We start from the raw sequence: 14,763 nt of genomic DNA, 5'->3' as shown, positions 1-14,763 counted from the left end.
AATAATTTAAATGCAAGAAAAATCAATTTTAAGGCCTTAAAAATATGAAAGAAATACAGAAAATACTTATATAACCCCAATAAATTAGACAATAGTGCAAAATAATATTTTGAAAGTATATACAATAACAACAATATACCCATTATTATTTTACACTTTGAAAGTATATATAATATTTATAAAAATATGAAGAAAAAATTGGGTATCAACGGCGGTAAATGGATTTGAAATAAACGTTCTTAAAATAGGAAGAAAGTGTTCAGTCTTTTAACTTTATGACTCAAAGCGGTATTTACACAATGAAAACTCTTTTACGTTCTCTCTCCCTCATCGGGAGAAGGAACTTTAGGGCATACTAAAAGCCCTAGCTCAACATGTAAGTTCGTCGGCGGCGATACTCCGATGCAAAAAAGTTTTGCCGGTCGGCGGCGGCGATGTTCTCTCGCGAGATTTCTCGAGGTTCGTAAACTATGCGAAATCTTCCTCGTCCCTCTTGTATCTCACGGGGATAGGCATATTATGTCCTACTCTAATTTTTTATTCTGATATTAACGTTTTTATAAAATTCAGGTCATGAAATATCTGAATCATTTATGAATATGAACACTTAAAGTATATCCTACGTGGTCTTTTGTGTTTCTTCTCTTTGTATTCAAATAAATCTTGAGCCAAATCTGAATGATCATTCTTTCTTTAGTTTCAATTTCAGCATAGTAGTGCTCTGGTGCCTGTATTGCAACGGTTAAATTCTAGGTTACCAAGAAATTTTCTAGGTTTAGACTTTAAATGTCTATCTATGTATTTGAAATTCTAATAAATTGACTGAGAAGGGAAGTGTTGAGGATAATTTAGAGGAATTTAAAACACTTAGAGCTCAAGTGTTGGTTAGAAATCTTGCTTTGAATGAAGCTTATTTCTTATCTAGTTTCATAAGAGGGCTTTAGGAGGAACTCAAGTTGTCCGTAAAACTGTTTTGCCCTTGTACATTAGGTCATGCTGTAGAACAAGCTAGAATTCAAGTAAAGGCAATTGTGTCTATTCTTAAGAATAGGAGAATGATGATAAAAACTGTAGGATCATACAATCAATATGGTTCCTTGCAATTTACTTCCAAGGTGATAGAAGCATCTAAACCTATTAAGTACTTAGCAAGGATTATTTTTGGATGAAGAGGAAGAACCATACTACAATGATAAAAAATGAAAGGCTACTCTAGAACTAGAATTTCCTGCTACTGAAATCATGGAAAATAAGGGGCAGAAAGATAAAGGTCCTCAGAGAGATGAAACTGGTCTGAAAACTGCAGACATCTCAAATGTGGATACTGCTCCAGGGAATATAACACAAGTAGTGCCGCGAAACTTATTGCAAATGCAAGTGCCAAACAACCTCCTAGAAGGAGCTATTGTTGCCTTCTTTGATTGTACTTTGGGTTATAGCCCAATGCAAAGTAAGCTCAAGAGTTTTTGATTTTGATTTGCATAATAAAAATGCAAAAATTTCGGAGGAACAAAAGGAATATGGCATTAAGGCCGGAGATGGAGAACTGTGGCCAAAAAGAATTATTTCTAATGGATCAAGGGCGGTGTCCTGTTCTTTGAGTTATTTCAAAATTAGAATGAGGAACTGTCGACACGCGAGACTTGAAACCGCTGGGAAGCTTATTAACTGTAACTAGTTACCTTTAAGTAGTGAAGTTTTAATATTAATTGGACAGAAGAAAGATATTGAGGCTTCCCGTAAAAAAATGGGAATTGAAGATGTTATGGAAGCTCTTTTGAGAAATTGTTTTAATACATTGTATGGGTAGTTGAATGCTTGGAGTTTCTGACAATTCCAAACACTTGCCATCATGCAAATTCTGTTTAGGGGTGGCAAACAGGTGGGTAGGGTCGGATATGGGATGGGTCGAAAACGGGTAATGAAAAAAAGGATAAATTATCCGACCCAACCCATATTTAATACGGATAAAAAACGGGTTAACCGGCGGATTATATGGGTAGCCATATCATTCTTACCCATATTATCCATGGCTTCATAAATATGATCACTTTTGGGAGAATTCACAGTATCCCAAACTTGAGGAACCCCGAATTTGAGATTTTACAAATGTAAAAGGTAAACCCATTCGTTATCCATGGGTTATCCATTTTCTAAATGGATAATATGGTTCTTATCCATATTTGACCCGTTTTTAAAAAGTTCATTATCCAACCCATTTTTAATGGATAATATGGGTGGTTAACTGTTTTCTTTTAACCATTTTGACACCCCTAAATTTCTGGTTGATGTATTCGTTTGCTCAAACGAAAACATTTATTTGCATTCCACATGGATTTGCAAATGCCAAAGCCGTGTCATTCCTTTCATTCTGAAGAAAATGATGCCGCTATTGAGGTACCTATTGAATCACTGATGTTTATTGAGGGTTTATCCTAATTTCTGGGATATAGCATTGTGTTGCCTTCTGAAGAAAATGACACCACTACTGCACACTGCTAACTCTCTGGTCGCTCAAGTCTATGACTGCGCGATTGAGAGCTTATCGGGTTCATAACGCAATTCAGATCCGCAAAAATTAGTTCAAGAGACAAAGAAGGTAAAGGGTAGAGTACACTTCAGAAACATGTAATCGCTCCCAAATTAGCACAGCTTTCAGTCTTATCGTTGAGTGTGGGCGTATTCTACCTATGCAGTAAACAATAATTTAAAGCAAATAAGGAAAAATAACAACTACTATTTGAATTCTCTAAAATATTTAAAGATTATACATGCATTTGCTATCAGTTTTAACGCATTTTATTTTGATTAAGGTACTGCAATTTATTTATGGCTGCTTAGCTAGACCTAAGAGGAACCCTTTTGACGAGCCTAACTTTCAGACTATCTTTCATTTGAAAGATAATAGAAGCACTTGGAGAAACTGTTTGTGGTTCCACTAGTTGGATGTGATAATTGTATATGATGGTGGCTGTCACTATTTTTGTTTGAATCAATGTCATTTCCTTCCCTAAGCAAGTCCTTGGACTTGCATTAAATGCCGAGAATTTGAAAGTGGCTCATGTTTAATCATTCCTCGCTCCGAAATCCATCTTTTGGCTTGAATTCTAAGCAATCTTTTCCCCATATAGTTCCCATTCTCCCCATTACTTAGAACGATAGCACCATTCTCGGACTTGGAATAACACTGTGACCGCTAGGAAGAATGTCAAGTTGAAGATGGCACTTCGTGATTGAAAGGCACTTGTGGAAATAGCCGAAGAGTTTCGCGCAAAGCACCTTGTAGATAGGTCAGTTTACGTGTTTCTTCTATGTTGAAAAACCTGAGGTTTTCATCTTCTTTTAAAAGCAATAGTTGTTGAATCTCTTCCCTGATCCTTGTCTCTACTAAGGGATTTTTAGCTAAGAGCAAGAAAAATCAAGTGAGAGCTGCACTTGAGATGTCTCTCCCAGCAAACATCAAATTCAAGAAAATCCCTCAGAAATTCTTGTACATTCCTCGGAACTCTATTCTTCCATAGGTTGTATGCTTTAACATATTCAGCTAATATGTCGAAGTCCTCGTCTTTGATTGTTTTGTTCATCAACTCCTCTGGCTTACGTGAAATGCAAGGATATAGAAATTGATCAAGAGTTTTTGATGCTTGAATGAACTCCTCCTCTTTACCAATGTGAAGCCTTTTTTGCAATTTCTAACAATCTTGTGGTAAGATATGTCCGTAAAAAATTGCATCCACAATGTCGTCGAATGGCTTTTCGCATGGCACGTGATGTAAACCAACATTGGATTAAACGTTTTGGATCATGATCAAATAACAGTTTGCTAATAGCATCTTCCTCTATAAATCAGTTCAAGCATGGGAAAAAAATAAATTCAAGGTATGAAAACTGAAAATTAAGGACCGTTGTTTGTGGATTGAAAGTTAATTGAAACCATAAGGCGAATTGTACAGTCTTGTTGGAACGGAGCAGCAAAAAGCCTTATCGGTTTGTAAATTATAATGGTTAAACTGTCTGCAGAGCTGTTCTATCAACAAGTATATTATGAGTTGCTATGCTATTATTGTTATCTGTGACATTTTTTAATGTACACTGGGGAATGTTTTATACATTGAGCTATGCATGTTGATTAAAATTTGTTGTATAGTTAACTTTTTTCTTTAATAATGATAAGTAGAGAATAATTGCATCTCAGTTTACTATTCACTTCTCAATTCTCAAGGACTAGTTGTTTTAATTTTATTGTGGTAGGAAGAACGATAATATTATAGCATAAAAAGTTCAAGGATAATACATAATAGAAGAGACATCAATTAGGATACCAGGATTACCAAGTCTAGCTAAACTATTACATATACTAGCCGAAAAAACTTGTCCCTATTTTCTCCATTATTAAACATATTGCCCTAATGGTGGAGTAACATCTTTACGGTAGTTTTCGTGGAAAGTTTGATTTGGAAGTTTCACCCATGCGAGGAAGTAAAATTTCATTTTCAGGGGGCTTTGGGATGTTAATGTGCATTGTTAAATGATAGGAACTGTTGGTTGGCATTGAAGGTTACGGCAATCAAAAGCTGATGTAATTAGGCTGCAAGATGAATGGAGTATATGGATTTAGTTTGGAGAGACTAAAACCTTTCTGGTGTATATGTGTATATGCTCTTGTCGAAAGTTATGGTTTTAGATGAATCCGTGGCCAAAAGACTACATCAGCCCCTGTATATTATAATGGATCTATTTTGTTTTAGGATATGACAATAATATTATGATGTTGCTCAACAAGAGTGCTAAATATTGATATGTTGTTTTGAAGGGCTTATAGGACCAAAATTTATAGAATAACAAAGTTTCTGAGGGGGGAAGGGAACAAATCTTCAGAACTAATGGAACTAGAGGTATATCAATTTCTTTGCATTATGAATCACGCCCGTACAAATTGAAGATAATCAGAAAATTGGTTCAAACCAATTAAATATATACTATATTGATTATTTAGAGGAATTTGAAACACTTGGCTCATTTCTTGGTTAGAAATCCTGCTTTATGATGCTAATTTCTTATCTAGTTTCATTAAAGGGCTTAGGGAGGAAATCGAGCTGTCAATGAAACTCTTTAGACCTAGAACTAAAAAGATTATCTCTTATGGGTCAAGGGTGTTGTCCTGATCTGTTGAGTTATTTCAAAATTAGAATGAGGAGACTTGGGACCCCTGGGAAGCTTGTTAACTATAACCAGTTATCTTTGGGCACTGAAGTTTTTATATTAATTGGACAAAAGAAAGATATTGAGACTTCTTGTAAAAAAGTGGGAATTGAAGATGTTATGGAAGCTCTTATGAGAAATAGTTTCAATAATGACATTTTCTGGCAGTTGAATGCTTGGAGTTGCTGACAATTCCAAAAAATTATTTGATGTGTTCGACTGACACTACTATGAAGCATAACAAATAGCAGCAACCTCCGCATGAATGTGTGTACTAGTCTCCAGCTGTATGCTGTAAGACATAACCAAATCACCTTTATCTTTGTATTGGTGAAACAAAGACATGACATATGGAACATCAGTAAGCTGACAAGGCATGACGCGTGGAGCGTCTATATAGCGACAAGTGGCACTCTCAATTAATTGAATTAAGAATGCAAGGAAGGTACGAGAAAAATACCCACGGGGTAGCATAGAGAAAAGAACCGGGCCTGACAGTTGTCAAAAGAGAAACGGGAACGAAATGGATGAAGGCTGCAAAGAAGGGAAGATACATGAATCAGGAATAAATAAGGAAGGCGAATCAGAGCAATTATGAGGAATCTTTAGTCATAAATATGCCAGTTATGGTTATCTATGGTAACGGGCAATCAATACAATTAATGCCCTTAATAACTCCAAATTAAGTGTGAGAACCGTTATGATTATATGCTTCTATATAAGGATAAGAATTTCATTTGTAAATGGAGGTTACGATTATTACTGAAATACATACTATTATTCTTTGCTTACTCTACAAGTTTTAAGTCTTGGTTTTGAGTAGTGATTGTCAGTTCATTCTCTAATTTTTCTTTGTTAATCATTTTCATACTTCGATCTATTCTTCCTAAAATTGTTAGGAAAGTGAAGTAAATTTTGGTTATCAGTAATCTGTTTTCTTCTAAATATTGAGTTTGACCGAGAAATCTATTTTTGGTTAAACAAATTGGTTTCGTTACCGGGAATCTGATAATCTTTTCATTTTCCAAATTTCATTTTTTTGACAACCAGTTATGTCAACTACTAACGAGAATAACCATCTAAACCAACAAGGTGAAACTCCACCACACCACTTACCAACGTGGTCCCCTCGGCAATCCCGTGGAGGTTCACCTGAAAGGTCTACATCACGCGTTGATGATCAACAAGGGGACGAACAAACCGTAGAGCAAGACGCTCTAAAACAATTGATTGTGGAACACGTGAATAGTGCACTACAAGCTTTTGTCATAGGATTGCCCAATACGCCACAAACACCTTCACCGGTCAATACAACAACCTTAGAAAACCCGCGCTCAGGCTTGACAATTCTGGAACTGGAGAAATTCCTAACGAATCTCGTGATAGAGGGTTAGGTACACCAAATAATTCTAATTTATAAAATTTAGTACTAACTTTGCAAAACAATTGAAGGAGCAAAATGATCGCATAGAACAAATACCTGGCGTGGTTCCCGTGATCAAAGGGGTGAATATTGACAAGTATTCACAACAACCCTGGAAGCCAAGTGCAGCACCTTTACCAATTCCTAAAAAGTTTAAGATACCTGATATTCCAAAATATGATGGAACCACTGACCCTCGGGACCACGTGACTGCATTCACTACTGGCGTGAAAGGCAACGATTTAACTAAGCAAAAGATCGAATTGGTTCTGGTCAAAAAGTTTGGTGAAACACTCATGAAGGGAGCATTAACATCGTATTCTCTTTTATATGAAAATTCTATTGATTCTTTTCCTGAGCTTGCAGATTTATTTATAAAAGCACATTCGGGAGCTCAAAAAGTTGAAAAAGGATGGAAGACATCTTTAAGGTTAAGCAGGGGAGTACAAGATTGCTCAAAGATTTCGTAGATAGATTTCAGCAGGAGAGGGTGATGTTACCTCGAGTACCTGGTAATTGGGCAGCTATGGCATTCGCGAGCAATTTGAACAAGAAAAGTTCTGAAGCCACGAGAAGGCTGAAGGAAAGTTTGCGAGAATTTACAACAATGTGTACAACATGTACAGTATGAAGTTGCAGATAAAAGAGGATACAGTCGCACAACCAAGGGTCAATGAAAGATTAGGATTGAGACGGTCAGAATAAAAAAAAGGTCTGAAAAAGACAGGTATGAGCCATACATGGGACCTGTAGGTCGAGTCTCTCGATCTAAACAGGAAAACGCACGATTCGTCTCAAGACCAAGGCAAAAAGGTACGAGTTCTTCATCTAAGTTCAAAAAGGAACGAGATGCCCGAAACGATGATTCCAATAATCAAGCAAGGATATGGGATTATAGCTTTAATATCAGCACATCCGAGTTAGTAGCTGTTTTAAGAAGTATGGGGGATAAGGTGCAGTGGCCTAAAGAAATGAGATCAAATCCAATAAGAAGAAATCCAGATTTCTAGTGCGAGTTTCATAATGATCATGGCCATAGAATAGCAGATTGTAGACTTCTGGGAGAAGTCGAGCATTTATTGACTTGTTCAATGAGAAAGGAAGATAATCATATATGAAGAACAGACAGGAACCCCAGAAACCCCCAACAGTCAATGTAATAACTGGGGGAGATGAGGTCAATGATGTAACATATATGTCTGCAAAGTCAAAAGTCACGGTCACTGACGGGAAGCGAGTTCACCGGGTCTTGGATAATGACAGTATAATATTTTATGATGAATATGCGGACGACTTGATGATTCCTCACAGCGATGCACTAGTAATATCTTTACTTGTACACGATACTAACGTAAAACGAGTTTTTTGATTGATCCAAGTTGTTCAGCGAATATCATTTTACTGAGGGTGGTGAATGAAATGCAAGCTAATGACAAGGTGATACCAAAGGCACGGTCCTTGTCCGGGTTTGATAATTCCAGCGTTATCATAAAAGGGGAAGTTGTACTCACCACTTTCGCAGAAGGAGTTGTCAAGGATACAAAGTTTCAGGTGATAGACGCGGACATGGCCTATAATATAATTCTGGGAAGACCGTGGATTCACGATATGGATGTTGTCCTGTCCATATTGCATCAAGTTATCAAATTTCCTTCATAGTGGGGAATCCGTCAAATCCGTGGAGATCAGCAAGCTTCAAGAAGTATCAATTCAGTGGTAATTGCAAGCGCGGTAACCAATGATGCAGACACGAAATAATTCGGTTGAGGACGTTGTTACAAAGACCTAAACTGAAGGCATACCAGGACAAACTGATATTGATTCAAGACCCGATGTTATTCAACAGCCAGAGGAAAATGAAAATATTAAGACAACTACCGAAGAACTTGAAGTTATAGTGCTATTTACACATTGTCTAGACAAAAAAATTTACGTCGGAGCAAATTTAAGCCTATAAATGAAAGGTAAGTTAATTGAATTTTTACAAACTAATGCAAATTGCTTTGCTTGGTCGCATTCAGATATGACAGGTATACCACCGGAGATAATGACCCACAAACTAAATGAGGACCCATCATACCCATCTGTCAAGCAGAAGAAGATGAAGCAAGGATCTTTCAAAAATCAAGTAATCCAAGATGATATACAAAAGCTTTTAAAAATTGGGTCGATACGAGAGGTAAAGTACCCTAACTGGTTAGCTAATACCGTGGTAGTTCCCAGTAAGAATGGAAAATGACGAGTTTGTTTAGATTATACTGATCTAAATAAGGCTTGTCCTAAAGATTCATTTCCTTTGCCACATATAGATCAACTAATTGATTTTACCGCAGGACATAAGCTTTTGAATTTTTTAGATGCATATTCAGGATATAACAAAACAAAAATGAACCCTCTAGATGAAGAAAAAACTTCGTTTATCACAGACAGGGAGACTTATTGTTATAAAGTCATGCCATTTGCTTTAAAAAATGTTGGAGCCACGTATCAAAGATTGGTGACTAAAATGTTTCAAGAACATCTGGAAAAAACTATGGAAGTCTACATTGACGATATGCTAGTCAAGTCAGCACATGCGGTAGATCATTTTCAACAATTATCGGACACTTTCGAGATTCTCCGCAAATATAATATGAAGCTAAATCCAGAAAAAATGCGCTTTTGGTGTGGCTTCAGGTAAGTTTTTAGGTTTTCTCGTTTCTAACAGGGGTATTGAGGTGAATCATGCGCAAATCAAAGCTATCAAGGAAATACTAGATATACTCACGAGCAAAAAAGAAGTGCAGAGATTAATAGGAAGGATAGCAGCCCTGAGGAGTTTTATATCAAAATCGTCAGAAAAGAGTTTTAAATTCTTTTCAGTATTGAGAAAACAGAATCAGTTTGAATGGACTGATGAACGCCAACAAGCGCTCAAGGACCTAAAATCGTATCTGTCAAATCCTCCTTTGCTAGCTAAACCAAAAGACAGTGAAAGGCTTCTCATTTATCTCGTTGTGTCAGAAGTGGCGGTAAGTGCGGTGTTGGTCCGAGAAGATAAAGGTAAACAATCCCCAATTTATTATGTTAGTAAGTCTTTGCTAGATGCTGAGACATGATACCCCCATTTGGAAAACCATGCTTTAGCGTTAATTATGGCATCTAGGAATTTAAGACCTTATTTCCATTGTCATCTTATTTCTGTAATAACTGCTTTCCCCCCTGAGGAATATACTGCATAAACATGAGCTATCTGGTAGATTAGCTAAATGGGCAATAGAACTCAGCGAGTATGATATCATATATCAGCCCAGAACTGCAATAAAATTGCATGTTTTAGCAGATTTTAGCACGAATTTACTTCCTGAAGCAGAAAAGGAACTACAGGTATTTGCCGGAGCTAATCTGGGGACTTGGACTCTATTTACCGATGGTTCTTCAAACGTTAAAGGAGCGGGTTTAGGAATTGTTCTAATTTCACCTTCCGGGGAAGTCATAAGACAAGCAATAAAATGTTATCCAATCACTAACAATGAGGCAAAATACGAAGCTGTGATTTGGAACTGGCGCTAGAACTTGATATAGAGCAGATTGTGATCAAAAGTGACTCGCAGTTGGTGGTTAACCAGATGCAGGGGACATACGTGGCAAGAGAAACACGAATGCAACAATACGTGAAAAAGGTACGGGAATTGCTTTGACAATTTCAGTCGCGGAAGGCCATGCAGAGACCCAAGGAAGAGAATGCAGAAGCAGATGCGTTGACAAATCTCGCGTCTGTCACGGATGTAACAAATGCAGAAAATGCTATCGTGATACATTTGTTTCATTCAGCACTTGACCAATATAAGAGTGAGGTAAACTTTAATAATCTAACTTGGGATTGGAGAAACGAATTTGTGAACTTTTTGCAGTATGGTATCTTACCTGAGGACAAGAAGAAGTCACAATTGCTTCGTTAAAAAGCTGTTTGGTATTGCTTAATTCGTGAAAATTTATATCGTAGCACGGTGCATCGGTCCATCACAAACGGAGTATGTGATGAAAGAAGTACATGAGGAACACTGAGGCAATCACGCCGGGGTAAGATCATTAGTAAGGTCATTAATAAGAGCAAGATATTATTGGCCAAAAATGGAAGAAGAAGCAGAAAACTTTGTAGCAAGGTGCGATAAATGTCAACGATATGTCAATAACATGCACCGCCCAGCAGATCTGTTGCATTCAGTTATTTCACCATGGCCCTTCATGAAATGAGGCATGGACATTGTAGGGCCGCTGCCTCATGCTAAAGGAAATGTACAGTTTCTATAAGTCTTAACAAATTATTTTTCAAAATGGGTAGAAATAAGTGCTTTCAAACAGGTGAGGAAAAAAAAGTCAGGGACTTTATTTGGCAAAACATTATATGCCGATTTGGGGTTCCAAAGTAAATTATGTGACAATGGCCCGCAGTTCATAGGCACGAAAATCACAGAATTCTTTCAAAGTTGGAAGATTAAACGGATTACATCTGCACCTTACCACCTTGCGGCCAACGGACAAGCTGAATCAACGAATAAAGTTATTATCAATAACTTGAAGAGATTAGAAGAATCAAAAGGCAAATGGCCAGAAGTATTACCATGAGTGTTATGGGCTTATCGAAGGACAACAAAAACAAGTACGGGTGAAACTCCTTTTTCACTTGTATATGGTGCAAAAGCTTTGATTCCGGTAGAGATAGGCGAGCCGAGTACGAGATACACACATGCTACTGAGGAAGTAAATAAGGAGGAGATGCGAGTAAATTTGGATCTATCAGAAGAAATGAGAGAAACAACATTAATTTGAATGACAACTCAAAAGCAGATGATTGAACGATATTACAACAAGAAAGCTAATTTGAAATACTTCAAGATTGGAGACTTCGTCCTCAAAAAGGTTGCAAAAGAACCAAAAAGGCATATTTCAGTTCAGCATGAATCAAAAACCTTGAAGAAACCTTGAATTTTTCAAAGGAGTATGAACTCGCGAAAAAGATGCAAGATATTCCAGATTCCTACGAGTTTTAGGTTAAGGCCAAAATTTAGTCACGGGATAATAAACCCGATTTTGTATTTTAAAATCTGCTACAATGAAAGTAGTTATGAAAGTGTTGTACGAACAGTTATGAAAATGATGTACGAAGTTTATTTGAAAGTTCAAAACATAAAACTTTCTCAAATTATTTCTTTTTTATGTCTACTTCATGTTTCATATATTTGCACCAATATGAAGATGAGACGTCATCTTCATCAGTGTCGTTAACATAAAAGGGTCCTCTTTTATAAAAACCCGTCTTTATCAAAGTCATGGGTTATTAAGGCATTTGTAAATGCAAAAAAAAGCTCAAATATCAAAAAGACAAAGAGCATAATATGAGACAAAGGCAACCGAAATATTTATATATGTTAACCTTGAAAAACAGAGGTGCTAATTTGTCATTAAACCCCAAAAAGAAGACAGGGGTAGCCAAAAACAAACCTTCCAAAAAAGTTGTTAAACTAAGGGAAAAATAGCATAAAATCTAACAAAAAGTGGGAAAAGGAAAAAGCTAAGGAGCATCATTAACGGGAGCATCATCAACGAGAGAAGAAGGATTAACTTGAGAAAAAGAGGCTTGAACATCAACCCCGCCAGGAACAAGTCCATCTCCATTACCTTTGGAACCTTCATCTTCGGGTGAGGAAAAGCTTTGACGTTGATGAGTTTTAGCAATCTCAGCATTGAGGTCAAAACCCTCCTGGTTGGCTTCAATTAGAGTCTCGAGGCGAGTGTTCAAGAAAGCCCAGCTAACATCCAGCGATAACTTATCCTCGAGGGCCTCATAATTTTTCTCCCACTGATCAATCTTAGCTCTCAACTCTTCTTTTTCTTCTTTCGAGGCTTCATAGGCTGTCTTTAAAGGAGCGAGAGAACTTTCCAAGAATGAATTTTATCAGTAGAGGTGTGGAGATCTTCCTGAGCTTGGGTAAGTGTCTGAACCAAATCACCCGTGTAAACCTCTTTTTGATTAAGGAGTTCTTTCAAACCCCTTATTTCTTGAGTAGCCTTGGAAAGTTGTTCAGCAAAAGAGGATTCCAGTCTATCTTTATCCTTCTCGACCTGACTAGAAGAAGCTTTTTCGACTGCTAACTCAGCGGAAGTCATTCTCATTTGTCGCTCCAAAGCACTTTTCTCTCCTGCAAGAACGTCCCTTTCCAATTGAAGACCTTCGAATTGCTCTTTCCGGTTGTCAACCTCGATGCACAATTCAATAATTTGCTGGTCAGCCTGAGAAACTCTTTTCATAAGCTCTGTGCCAATCAAATTAATTTGCAAAAGAGGAAGGAAAAGTTATGAATGAGGAAAGAGAAGGAAGTGTAATTAAACTCATATCTTCAAAGAAGAATGAACAATGTCATTCATTAAGGTTAGCGAGCTATGGCTTTCTAACTTCCCCTTCTCCACGGGCCTAGCAGTGGCTTCAACCACACGTCAGCTTGACCAGATTTTTTCAATAAATTCTTACCTTCAGGGACCTCAATTACAACTCTTTTCATCTCCCTTCTGCTGCCAGAAAGTTCAGCTTCTACATGAGAAGCAGCCACAGGAGTAACAACTGGAGCAACATCAGGTAAAGGCACAGAGGGGTTGATGGTAGATGAAATTATAAGGGAAGCAAGAGGCAATTCATCAGAAACAGGCCCGAAACCTTCTTCACCCTCGAAGCCATGGGCAAACAACCTATCAACAGGACTAGACGAAGGAATAGCAGTATCTTCATCGGAAATCACTAAAGGAGCACTTTCTGGCTCATCTATGAGTCTGAAAGGAACAGAGCTTGATGGAGGTTCATAAGAAGCAGGAGTTTCATCATCAGAAATCACGCGTCTCCTAACGCACGATTTCTCGCTAAAGAGCCTTATTCTATTTTTTCCTCATCATTAGAGCCACAAGTTTCATCAGTTTTCCTTTTGGAGGAAGTATCACCTAAACTCTGTTCCTGAGTAAGATTCACGGAAAGCCTGGTTGATGTAACATACGCGGGACTAATACCACGAATAGCAAACCTTGATAAAGGAAAAAAAGGGAGGATGAATTTTTTTTATATGAACGAGTAAAAGAAGAAGAATAATAATGAAGGTAAAGAGTACCATGTGTTTTCACTTTCCAGTCAAACTTTTGAGAAAGAAATTTTCACGATCTTTTGTCTATAAGAGCAACAGTTAACATCTTTTCTACCCAAGCACGGAAGTCGGGAATCTCATCGTAGACTTCCATGGTTGCTGAAAAATAAATGTGTGATCACATGAAATAGTTCGAGACATGTAAAAAAAAAAAGATGAAAACTTACGTGCAAAGTTCCATTTTTCTGGAAAAGGCATGTTTTCTTCACCCACTAATCCACTAGTGGGGGCAGCAACAAAGCGGGCATACCAGTCACAGTCTCGGTCATCTTCGGGACTAACCAATACTCTCTTACTTCTAGCCACGAGAGAAAAAAATCATTCACGAAACAACAACCACGATTAGCTAGTGATACAAGGCTATGAAGTCTACCACCTCTCCTACGTCTAATAGGGGCAGTAGAAGGAGAAAGTTCATCAACAATCACAACTTTGCGGGGGTCTGGTGTTGACGAAGACATGGTTATCCAAGGGAATAAGGAAGAAAGGGTGCAGAAATACAAAGGAGTAATGTAATGGATACTGAAGAAGGAAGACTCCAAGAAATAAAAAAGAATGAAGTATTTATAAGAAGATACGACCATCGTTAAAATTGATCATTATGAAGCGTCATAATGGAATCGTCACTTCGTGACTGACGCAGTCGCGGAAAAACCCTAAAAAGCCTTGAGAAACTGCAGATCCAATTGTGAGAAGCCACGTGGCATGGGCATTAAATAGACGTGACTTACGTCACATCGATTTTGAAGGAGACATGATGATACTCGAGAAATGGCGGCAAGGAATTCCCGCCATAAAAACTTACCAGTTCCCGAACATTCAGTTGAGAATATTCAGAAAGTGGGGGGACTATCTATATTGGTGGAAAAAAGACATTACATGTGGAACATCAGTAAGATGACGAGGCATGACGCGTGGAGCGTCGATATAGCGACAAGTGGAACTCTCAATTAATTGAATTAAGAATGC

General features: G+C 37.5%; 1 long non-coding RNA gene across 2 annotated transcripts; it reads left to right on the top strand.

The window, feature by feature from the left end:
- Positions 1–281: 281 nt before the first annotated feature.
- On the top strand, positions 282–5,993 carry LOC107765402 (uncharacterized). Of its 2 annotated transcripts, none has more exons than XR_001643425.2 (2): positions 282–459; positions 5,371–5,993. It is a non-coding gene; the product is annotated as an uncharacterized LOC107765402 (long non-coding RNA). The 2 variants fall into 2 exon arrangements; XR_012708651.1 differs by lacking the exon at positions 5,371–5,993 and adding an exon at positions 4,498–4,805.
- Positions 5,994–14,763: the final 8,770 nt, after the last annotated feature.

This window comes from Nicotiana tabacum, chromosome 4 (genome assembly GCF_000715075.1).
Source record: "Nicotiana tabacum cultivar K326 chromosome 4, ASM71507v2, whole genome shotgun sequence".
In the NCBI taxonomy this organism is placed as follows: domain Eukaryota; kingdom Viridiplantae; phylum Streptophyta; class Magnoliopsida; order Solanales; family Solanaceae; genus Nicotiana; species Nicotiana tabacum.
Note: the sequence above shows the minus strand (reverse complement) of the source record. Positions and strands in the feature narration are given on the sequence as shown.